Source organism: Trichomycterus rosablanca, chromosome 6 (genome assembly GCF_030014385.1).
Source record: "Trichomycterus rosablanca isolate fTriRos1 chromosome 6, fTriRos1.hap1, whole genome shotgun sequence".
Taxonomy (NCBI): Eukaryota; Metazoa; Chordata; class Actinopteri; order Siluriformes; family Trichomycteridae; genus Trichomycterus; species Trichomycterus rosablanca.
This window is the reverse complement of record NC_085993.1, coordinates 44,817,737-44,829,879: the sequence shown is the minus strand read 5'-3', so window position 1 is coordinate 44,829,879 and position 12,143 is coordinate 44,817,737. Positions and strand designations below refer to the sequence as shown.

General features: G+C 43.7%; 1 non-coding gene across 1 annotated transcript; it reads left to right on the top strand.

Annotated features, from left to right (window-relative positions):
- Positions 1 to 8,461: 8,461 nt before the first annotated feature.
- trnar-ccu (transfer RNA arginine (anticodon CCU)) lies at positions 8,462 to 8,534 on the top strand. Its single transcript has one exon. It is a non-coding gene; the product is annotated as a tRNA-Arg (tRNA).
- The last annotated feature ends 3,609 nt before the right edge of the window (positions 8,535 to 12,143 follow it).

The following is a 12,143-nucleotide window of genomic DNA, read 5'->3' as shown; positions in this document are numbered from 1 at the left end:
GGGGACTGCTGACAAACAGGGAATGCCAACACATTGTGACAATACCCTTTACTTTAGAATCATCCAACTTAACTACAAATAGTGGGATCTGGTGCAGTAGTGAATGCTTTTTAAAGAGCCTCAGAAGCCTCTTGATTCTGGAGAGTCTAAAACAATCTCTTAGTAAAGCAGTAAGCAAAGATGCAATGCAGCTGCAATAATGCAATAAACCTGGGATACAAGTTAGCCATAAAACCACTGGAGCCTCTACGTAGAGGTTGGAATTCGCCAGTATTTATTATCTTTTTGTAGTCCATAATGACACATTCAGGACGATAATAGAGCCCCAGGAAGAACAAAGGAAAGGTGAAATTTACATTTTTCACCTATTACATATAATTTATTTTCTAGTAGATGGGTGAGAACTGAATGAACATGTTGAAAATGAGTTTTACGATCGGCGGGATAAATCAGGATATCGTCAATAAATGCAATGACATATTGACCTAGCATGTCCCCAGGACATCTTTTACAAAGGTTTGAAATACTGACGGTGCATTTCAAAGGCCAAAGGGCATTACTAAGTACTCATACTTCCCCTGATGGTGATTTAGGAATGCAGTTTTCTGTTTCATTTAATTCTGATCAGGTTGTAAACACCTATAAGGTCTAATTTGTTAAAAACTTTTGCCCGACAAAGTTATTGTAGTGCTACTGGTACTAGTGGCTAGGAGAAAATGCATGGTTTAGTAATCTATGATTAACAATAGTCCACAATAGTGATTACTTGGTTAAAACCCCCCTCCCTTCTTGTTTACAAAGACAACAGCTGATGTGGGATAGATTTGGGTGGTGTTGTGCCCTCTAGGGGTTCAATGGTACAATCATATTCTCTATAGGTTGGTAGTTTAATAGTGTTTCTCTTGCTGAAATCCTAACAAGTTGGTATACCCTGGTGGAATGGTAACAGGAACATTACACTCTTGACGTTCAATGGTGGTCAACTGTACCACTAAGGTGGGAAGGTTTTCGTGCTGGTCAAGGCAAGGCTTCAATGCAATTAGTTTACACCAAAAAAAAACTATCTCTTCTGAGTGATGAGCACTAACAGACATACAGACAGGTTTCATGAGCTGAGACACAACTCCATCTGGACTTCCATCTGCTACTGACAACCTTAACAGTGTTTTCAAAGGTTTTATGGGAAGTTGGAGCTGGTTCACCAACTTGGCATAGATAAAAATTTCCTTTAGCTTCAACTTGACCTCCAAACCAACCCTGATGTAGGTATACTAACCACATTGGTGCATGTACTCACGTCTTTCCCAGGGTTGGAGACAAAGTTCTTTGCAGACGAGCCTGACATTCATGCTGCACAGTACATGCACAGGCCTCCATGCAAACACTGAAGCATTTCCTCCTGGGAAATAGGCTCTGCTGATCTGATTCTGGATCATTAGTGATTCCTCTGGAACAGGCATTGAAAGCTGTAACTTAAGGACTGGGCCAACGTGAAGAATGAGTAGCCGAGGCTGCAGCTGGGGGTTGTCTTGGACCTCTGCCGTGCTTCAACTGATCCAATCAAATAGTTGACACAAAAAATGTCTCCACTGACGGTCCATCATCTCTAGGGGACATTTAGATGATACGTGGAAAAATGGCTTTTGTGCTGGCTCAGCAATTCTCCCTGGGAGCAACCCTCATTAGAATGATCAAAAACTGCTTGAAATTGTCAATAAACCCAACCTAAAGCCTATCTATTTTTAATAATTTAATATTATTACTACTACTACAACTAATGATAATAATACTCATACTATTTTACTAGATTATTAATCATACAATTTAATTATTTAAGTAAATATTAATTAATGTATTATTATTATTATTATTATTATTATTATTATTATTATTATTATTTATTATTATTATTATTATTATTATTATTATTATTATTATTATTATTATTATTATTATTATTATTATTATTATTATTATTATTATTATTATTATTATTATTATTATTATTATTATACCACCACTATCTAACCCCTATGGTTTATAACCAGTGTGTAAATGGTACACATCAGTATCAGTATTACCTATGCAATTAAAATTAAATGTTTGTTTTAAAAGTTACAAAAGTGCTATTATTTTCCTCAGTAAACATTTCCTCACTGCAGTACAAATGAGCAACAATCAAAGAACATAATTTAGACTAATTAAATTGTTTAATTATTATTATTACTATAATTATTATCATCAGCAGTAGAAGCTGTTATAGTAGGCCATGCCTGGGGGAGGGCTGTATGGGAAATTACCTCCTGGCACTGGCACGAGTAGTAAAAGCATACAGAGAGTCTCAAGTCATCCTCTGTACGCATGTTAAAGATGTAAGAATTCACCACTGGTGGGTAAAAGATGTGCACTGCGGATTTACACATGTTGTAGGAGGCGTGTGCTAGCCCTGGGCCCTCCTCAGCCGGCGTGGGCGTCGTATATGAGGCAGGGGTCACAAGAGCAGCGAAAATTCCCTACATGAATTAAACACAGTTTTGCTTCATGCGCTCTCAAGCTGTGCTTATTAGAAATACAGTAACCTTGTGAACTGGCAGGCAGGCTGTTTTAATCATCTGAATGTGCCAGCAGGAAAATAAATGAACGTACATGTCTGGATATTGCAAATCTGGATTTAAATCACATTTTTTAATTTCTAAATGCAACCTTATGAGCCTGGGTGAGACCAAAGGGTGAGACAAAAGTCACCACACTGAGAACAAAACTTGTACTAGCAAAGAAACATTTCTTGCTACATTTTTTATTAAAGCTAACACTGATATCTCTACTTTGAATACCAGAACACACAGCCTTTTTATAAATAGCAAAACAGAGAAAACTGAATCAGGTTTTCGACAAGCAGGGATTGTTTCTGTCTTTTTCTCAGAGGCAACACCTATCCAAATCGCCCGTGTCAGCACATTTACAATTGCTTGGTCATTTAGCCCTCAGCGAGCAGGTTGGGAGGAGATCAATCAGTGACCCACACAGCCTGCCGTCACTTCTGATTTGCAGTAGCATTCTCCACTTGTTGAGCTGAAGAGAATATAATAGCTGTTTCGACTCCATGCCATTTTGGCATTGGGGAACGATTCAATTTCCCTGTGATGGATGGTACACAAGGCAAAAGAGCAGGACATAAGAGAGCAGTGTGTTTCTACAGCAGGAAGACCCAGGGAAACTGTAAAGCCTGATACACTGTCTGCCAGCGGTTTCTTATGGGACTGGAAATCGCATATCAGCAGCAACATCTAGTGGGCAATTAGACCAGAAATGTCTGAGTAATTAATCGTTTATTATTAAGTGCTATATCCTGGTCTGTTTATGGTTGTTCTTAAGCCATAAATACTGTTTAAGGTAATAACATGGGCTAACAAACTGGCTAAATTATGTTTTGCTTGCTGTGTTAGTGTAACGATATGTGGGCTAGACGGACAGGAGGGGCGGACACAAACGCAGAGATGTGTAAACAACAGATTTAATATAACAAAAGACAGGACATACCACGCTAAGAGGACTAACAAAGCTAACAAGGCTAAACAAAGACTAAACAGGACTAAACAGACTAACAGGACTAAACAGATTAACAGGACTAAACAGACTAACAGGCTAAACAGACCAACAGGATTAAACAGACTAACAGGACTAAACAGACTGGACAGGACTAAACAGACTAACAGGCTAAACAGACTAACAGGATTAAACAGACTAACAGGACTAAACAGACTAACAGGCTAAACAGACTAACAGGATTAAGGACTAAACAGACTAAACAGAACTAAACAGACTAAACAGGCTAACGGACAGGCTAATACACACAGGCTAACAAACAAGGACTAAGCTAACAGACAGGGGCTGAACAGTGACTAAACTAAACAGGCTAACAAAGCTACACAGGCTAAACAGACTAAACAGGTTAAACAGACTAAACAGACAGGACAGGACTAAACAGACAGAACAGGACTAAACAGACTAACTGGCTAAACAGACTAAACAGGTTAACGGACAGGCTAAACAAAGACTAAACAGGACTAAACAGACTAAACAGACTAAACAGACTAAACAGGCTAACGGACAGGCTAAACGGACCGGATGAAACGGCAAGGAGCAAGGAGCAAGGAGCAAGGAGCAAGGAGCAAGGAGCAAGGAGCAAGGAGCAAGGAGCAAGGAGCCAACAGTCACCAGAGCAAACAGACAGAGTTACCCTCAATAATCTCCAACCAGCCTTTCCCTGAGCCTCTCCTAAATAGTAGCAGCTGGGGCTAATTAGCCCCAGCTAACCAATCAGGAGAGGGAGGCTGGCTGGAGACTGGGGAGAGAAGGGCGTGGCACACTGGAGCACAGGATCACCCTGAGGCTCCAAGCGTGACAGTAGGCCCCTCCCTGAAGGCACGACTCCTGGCGTGCCCAAATAAAAAAACCAAAAACAAAAAGGAGGTCCTGGACCCTGAGGGGCATATTTGAAGTAATTTAATATGCCTTGCGGTAGGCATGATAGGAGACCAGAAGCGCTGTCGGGGAGCGCCGACGAGAGTTCAAAAGCGCCGTCGGGGGGCGCCATCGCCGGAACAGAAGTACCATCGGAGGGCGCCAACACAGAAACAGGAGCGCCATCTGGGGGCGTCATCTCGGAAACTGAAGCACCTTCGAAGGACACCAACTCTGGAACAGGAGCGCCATCAGGGGGCGCCAACTCAGGAACAGAAGTGCCGTCGGAGGACACCAACTCAGGAACAGAAGTGCCGTCGGAGGACACCAACTCAGGAACAGAAGTGCCGTCGGAGGACACCAACTCTGGAACAGAAGTGCCGTCGGAGGACACCAACTCAGGAACAGAAGTGCCGTCGGAGGACACCAACTCAGGAACAGAAGTGCCGTCGGAGGACACCAACTCAGGAACAGAAGTGCCGTCGGAAGACACCAACTCAGGAACAGAAGTGCCGTCGGAGGACACCAACTCAGGAACAGAAGTGCCGTCGGAGGACACCAACTCAGGAACAGAAGTGCCGACGGAGGACACCAACTCAGGAACAGAAGTGCCGTCGGAGGACACCAACTCAGGAACAGAAGTGCCGTCGGTATGCGCCAACTCGGGAACAGGAGCGCCATCGGGATGCGCCAACTCGGGAACAGGAGCGCCATCGGGATGCGCCAACTCGGGAACAGGAGCGCCATCGGGATGCGCCAACTCGGGAACAGGAGCGCCATCGGGATGCGCCAACTCGGGAACAGGAGCGCCATCGGGATGCGCCAACTCGGGAACAGGAGCGCCATCGGGATGCGCCAACTCGGGAACAGGAGCGCCATCGGGATGCGCCAACTCGGGAACAGGAGCCAGCTGCGTGGAGCCTGGCGAAGAGGTTTCGGGAGTCAGCTGCCGTGAGCCTGGCGAAGAGGCTTCGGGAGTCAGCTGCGGTGAGCCTGGCGAAGAGGCTTCGGGAGTCAGCTGCGGTGAGCCTGGCGAAGAGGCTTCGGGAGTCAGCTGCGGTGAGCCTGGCGAAGAGGCTTCGGGAGTCAGCTGCGGTGAGCCTGGCGAAGAGGCCTCGGGAGTCAGCTGCGGTGAGCCTGGCGAAGAGGCTTCGGGCGTCAGCTGCGATGAGCCTGGCGAAGAGGCTTCGGGAGTCAGCTGCGGTGAGCCTGGCGAAGAGGCTTCGGGAGTCAGCTGCGGTGAGCCTGGCGAAGAGGCTTCGGGAGTCAGCTGCGGTGAGCCTGGCGAAGAGGCTTCGGGAGTCAGCTGCGGTGAGCCTGGCGAAGAGGCTTCGGGAGTCAGCTGCGGTGAGCCTGGCGAAGAGGCTTCGGGAGTCAGCTGCGAAAATCCTTGAGAAACTCCTTGAAACAGCTGTGAGGACCCTGAAGAGGCGTCCGAAGTCACTAGCGAAAACACTGGAAAAACGTCATTCAGCTGCGAGGACCCTGGAGAGGCGTCCAAAGTCAGCTGCAAAAACACTGGAGAAACGTCACTCAGCTGAGAAAACACTGGAGAGGCGTCCGAAATCAGCTGCTTGGACCCTGAATATGCGTCAAAAGCCAGCTGTTTGGACCCTGGAGAAACTGGACTCAGCTGCGAAAACACTGGAGAGGCATCCGAAATCAGCTGCTTGGACCCTGGAGAGGCGTCAAAAGTCAGCTGTTTGGACCCTGGAGAAACTGGACTCAGCTGCGAAAACACTGGAGAGGCATCCGAAATCAGCTGCTTGGACCCTGGAGAGGCGTCAAAAGTCAGCTGTTTGGACCCTGGAGAAACTGGACTCAGCTGCACCTGAGTACACGGGACTGGAGCCGGCAAACAAACAGAGAGACCCTCGGAGCCCTTGGGGTCGAAACAGGAAATAGGACCTAAATAATTTTGGCTGGCTCCTAACATGGACTTGGGACAGTCACGAGCTTTATAAGCGGGCACTGGCTCCTGGACCACATCCGCAGTGGGCACTGGGGAAAACTTAACCTCCCCAGTGGGCACTGGATGCCAGGTATAAGCTGCAGTGGGCATTTTGCTACATGAAAATTGGGTTCTCATGAGGCCCTCAAAATCCTTCACCGAGTTCAGCACAACTCCCCTGTCAGACCAAAGCTGCTTAGCCCACTCACGAGCAGCACCCCTCAGTCTAGACATCATAAATCGTACCTTGTCGATTTCAGTTGGCTGGGGGTCCAGAAGGTTCTGCAGGTAGAGCTGGCTCTGTAGAAGGAAGCCTTCAACCCTATGGTTGCTTCCATCATAAGGAGCCGGCCTACTAAGCGGGAAGACTAGAGGAAACCTCATAGATCCCAAGTCTGGGAAAACATGAACAAGCAACATCTCGCTGTGTCCTAAATGGGGAGATTATTCTGTAACGATATGTGGGCTAGACGGACAGGAGGGGCGGACACAAACGCAGAGATGTGTAAACAACAGATTTAATATAACAAAAGACAGGACATACCACGCTAAGAGGACTAACAAAGCTAACAAGGCTAAACAAAGACTAAACAGGACTAAACAGACTAACAGGACTAAACAGATTAACAGGACTAAACAGACTAACAGGCTAAACAGACTAACAGGATTAAACAGACTAACAGGACTAAACAGACTAACAGGCTAAACAGACTAACAGGATTAAGGACTAAACAGACTAAACAGAACTAAACAGACTAAACAGGCTAACGGACAGGCTAATACACACAGGCTAACAAACAAGGACTAAGCTAACAGACAGGGGCTGAACAGTGACTAAACTAAACAGGCTAACAAAGCTACACAGGCTAAACAGACTAAACAGGTTAAACAGACTAAACAGACAGGACAGGACTAAACAGACAGAACAGGACTAAACAGACTAACTGGCTAAACAGACTAAACAGGTTAACGGACAGGCTAAACAAAGACTAAACAGGACTAAACAGACTAAACAGACTAAACAGACTAAACAGGCTAACGGACAGGCTAAACGGACCGGATGAAACGGCAAGGAGCAAGGAGCAAGGAGCAAGGAGCAAGGAGCAAGGAGCAAGGAGCAAGGAGCAAGGAGCAAGGAGCAAGGAGCAAGGAGCAAGGAGCAAGGAGCCAACAGTCACCAGAGCAAACAGACAGAGTTACCCTCAATAATCTCCAACCAGCCTTTCCCTGAGCCTCTCCTAAATAGTAGCAGCTGGGGCTAATTAGCCCCAGCTAACCAATCAGGAGAGGGAGGCTGGCTGGAGACTGGGGAGAGAAGGGCGTGGCACACTGGAGCACAGGATCACCCTGAGGCTCCAAGCGTGACAGTTAGCTAGCTGATATTTTATTTTTCCTTATGAACTAGAAAATTAATTTTATTTGACTAAAGTACCTTCTCAATAGGTAATCATACAAATAATCTACAGATAAGGGGATGATTGAACCACTTCTGTATTTGGTTTACTTTTACTGCATGTATCCACTTCAAATTTACATATATATAAAGCTTTGACCCTAAAAAGACCTTCAGAACTGCAAACAAAAGGACTAGGAAAACTGAAAACTCAAGAAACCTGCTGCTGAGAGAAATCCGCTGCTGAGAGATACCAGATTGCATCCAAGGAGAGCACGTCGCTGTACACGCCTCTTCCGACACGTGTACAGCCCTCCTCTTCTCGCCCCTGCATTCTGCACAGGCGTCTCTTCCGCCAATCAGGGTTCTTACACAGCGTATGAAGACCCACCAACTCACACATGGTCCGGTCCCCACCCTGCAGATACGGTGGCCAATTAGTATCTGCTGCAGGCACTGCCAATTATGCCCGCCAGATGCCGACCGGTGGCAACACCGAGTTTCGAACCGAGGAGTTCAGGAACTCGGTGATGGTGTGCTAGCGGAATATCCCGCTGTGCCACCTAGGCAAGAAACACAAGAGTTTTAAATGATAATTTCATTTATTCAGAAAAAAAAGTCCCAGCCATGCAAACTATTCCTTATATGCTAGAGCCCCAGTGGCCTAATGGGTAAGGCACTGGCCTCCTAAGCCAGGGATTGTGGGTTCGAGTCCCATCTGGGGTGGTTAGACGGCAGATGCCTGCCCACTTCTGCTGTTGGGACAGTGGTAGCCTAGTGGGTAGAGCTTTGGGCTATCAACCGGAAGATTGGCGGTTCAAATCAGGCTCTGCTATGCAGCCACTGTTGGGTCCTTGAGCAAGGCACTAAACCCTGTCTGCTCCAGGGGCGCCGTACGATGACCCTGTGCTCTTACCCCAGCTTCCAAACAAGCTGGGATATGTGAAGAAAGAATTTAATTGTACTGTACAACTGTATATGTATATATGACAAATAAAGTATACCTTCTTCTTATAGTCACAAGAAAGTGCTTTTAAGCAAAACCCCCAGTTTAAGGTCCTACCACAGCATCTCAACGTGATTTAAGTTAGGACTTTGACTAGACCCCTTAAAAACCTTAATTTTGTTTCTTTGGAGCCATTTAAAGCTCTACTTGCTATTAAGCTTTTCATCATTATCTTGTTTCACACTTCAGTTGTGCTTGAGCTTCATATCACTGACTAACGACCAAACATTCTAGTAGAAATCAGAATTCATGGTTCTTTTAATTAAGCAACGCAGCAATGCATCCTCACACACAAACTACTACAGACTAGGGCTATCACATGATTCAAATTTTTAATCGAGATTAGTCGTGATTAAAGAACCAAATTAATCACGATTACTCAGCTTCAAAAAGTAACTAAGCAAAATTTGAACAGTTATGCACATTTTTATTGCAAGAACATGTTTACCAATTAAAAAAATTAATACAATTATGATAAAATTATTAAATCTAAATTATTTTTAGAAAGTCAGCCAATGCCTATATAGAGTTGTTAACAGCTACCCATCTTTCAGCCAGTTGTTTCAGCCAAGTCTGTTCACATTATGTGACAAAAGTGAGAATCTGTTCCTGTTTATAACCCTGTCACTGAAAACAGGCCTCAGGGTACTAATATGATCCATTTCTAGATGCAACACGTATAACGTCATGTCGACCCACATCGTTAACTATGTTAAAGTGTCTACAGTCCATTGCGATCCATTTAACACCAGTGTTTGTAATGTTCCCACGACGTGTACAGTTCATGGGCTTTCCATCCAAATTCCTCTGAAATAAAGTTAGACTGAGTCTGAGCTCATTTTGCCTGTAACGCGTATCCGTGCGCGCAGATGCCTGACGAGACAAAGGCGTGCTTTGACCAAAGATGATATTAAAGCATCAATTAATAACTGTCATTTTGTTTAGTGATGATTTCTCACGCTTTTTGAAAACAAAAATGATTATTTAAAATACCCTATATGTCGCAGTATGCAGCAGCAGCAGCTCGAGTAATTTGTAACTCACGACCGCAAACTGGAAAATTACCACAGTGATGAATGTTTAAAGTGGCACAAACATAGCCCAATAAAACATAGTTTTATTAAAAATTTATTCTCGGCTTAGGAATAAGATGAACCCAAATAAACCAGATCATTGCTTAAAGTGCAGTATGAAAGGAGCTGATTTTGTGCATTGTATCTAGGCCTGCAGATATATTTAGGACTTTTGAGGAAAAGTCTTATTAAAACTAAAATTAATATTTGGGAATAAGTTGACAATGGATCCACTTTGTTTTATTATGGGAGTACCAAACCCTGACTTATGCTGCACGGAAAGTTATTTTGTTAAAGTGGATCTCTGACAGACCCCCGACACTCTCTGACTGGCATAAAGTAATTTTTGATTTTTTTTGTCAATGAAATATTTAACATACTGAGCTAAAGACAACCTCAAACAATGGTATAATATCTGGACTGTTTTTCTGGACTATACTGGTGATTGAATTACAAGAATATTCTTTGAAAAAATAATGAAGAGTGGCTAGGATTTTTTTATTTATCTTCTCAGTACCAATTATTATACTGGGACACTGGAGAAGTTTGTATTATAAAGATTTAAGTTGGGGGTTTGTATAAACGGGTGTATATATATTGGGGGCTATATAAACGGGTGTAAATCAAACATTGAATACAGTGTGGGAGGCTTTAGATATTGTATATGTAAATAATGTGTAGTGGTCACTGTTTGTATGTAAGTTCAAGTTTAACAATGTGAAAAATAATAAAAAATAATTATTTAAAATTCGCGATTAAAATGTTAACGCGTCAATCGTGTTAATTAAAGCCCAACTACAGACATATTTGACTGTTGGTATTATGTTCCTATTGTGGAACACTCCACAATAGAATTAATCATTAATTAATATGCTTGTAACTCATACTTCAATAAAAATGATCCCAAAAGACTTGGGGGTCATCAGAGAGGTTTGTTTGGTTGGTGTGTCGGTTGGTTGTGTTTTTTTCTAAGTGCAAGACTAGCCATTATGTTCCTATTTTGAGTATACAGTCTTTATATTCTGCATGTTTCAGGTAGAGATGAAGGAACCAGAGTGCCAGAGGAAACACAATGACACAAAGAGAACAAAACTTACAAACAGTGATTGGAGGTGAAGAATAAACACTCAGTCAGGACTTTTGTTGCTGTGCATTACCCATTCTACCAGATCATTATATATTTTTGTAATTTAAGCAATGTTGTGCAAACTTTATGTGCCAGACTTCTCCAAAGGAGAAAAAGGGATTGGTAATCATTTTGATTTCTGCCCGTTCATCTGCTTTTTCATTTTGCAGCTTTGTGTGCTGTGCTTGCTCAAACTTTCTTTCATGGGATTTGTCAATAGACTGCCATGATATTTCCCAACACGCAAATGGTCAGCAACTTTAGCTCAGTGTTAGCTAAAAAACAGACTGACTATTAAAAATAGAACTGAAAGAATCATGGTACTCTAGCGGTGCAGTAGTGCAAGAAGTAGTTTTGGGTACTAATGTGTACTGCTACATACTCACAATGTCAGACTTTAATCAACATACACTAATCAGCCATAACATTAAAACCACCTTCTTGTTTCTACACTCACTGTCCATTTTATCAGCTCCACTTACCATAGAGAAGCACTTTGTAGTTCTACAATGTAGTCCATCTGTTTTTCTACAAACTTTTTTAGCCTGCTTTCACCCTGTTCGTCAATGGTCAGGACCACTACAGAGCAGGTATTATTAAGGTGGTGGATCATTCTCAGCACTTCAGTGACACTGACATGTTGGTGGTGTGTTAGTGTGTGTTGTGCTGGTATGAGTGGATCAGACACAGCAGCGCTGCTGGAGTTTTTAAATACCGTGTCCACTCATTGTCCACTCTATTAGACATTCCTACCTAGTTGGTCCACCTTGTAGATGTAAAGTCAGAGACGATCGCTCATCTATTGATGCTGTGTGAGTTGGTCATCTTCTAGACCTTCATCAGTGGTCACAGGACGCTGCCCACAGGGTGCTGTTGGCTGGATATTTTTGATTGGTGGACTATACTCAGTCCAGCAGTGACAGTGAGGTGTTTAAAAACTCCATTAGCGCTGCTGTGTCTGATCCACTCATACCAGCACAACACACACTAACACACCACCACCATGTCAGTGTCACTGCAATGCTGGGAATGATCCACCACCTAAATAATACCTACTCTGTGGTGGTCCTGGGAGAGTCCTGACCATTGAAGAACAGCATGAAAGGGGGCTAACAAAGCATGCAGAGAAA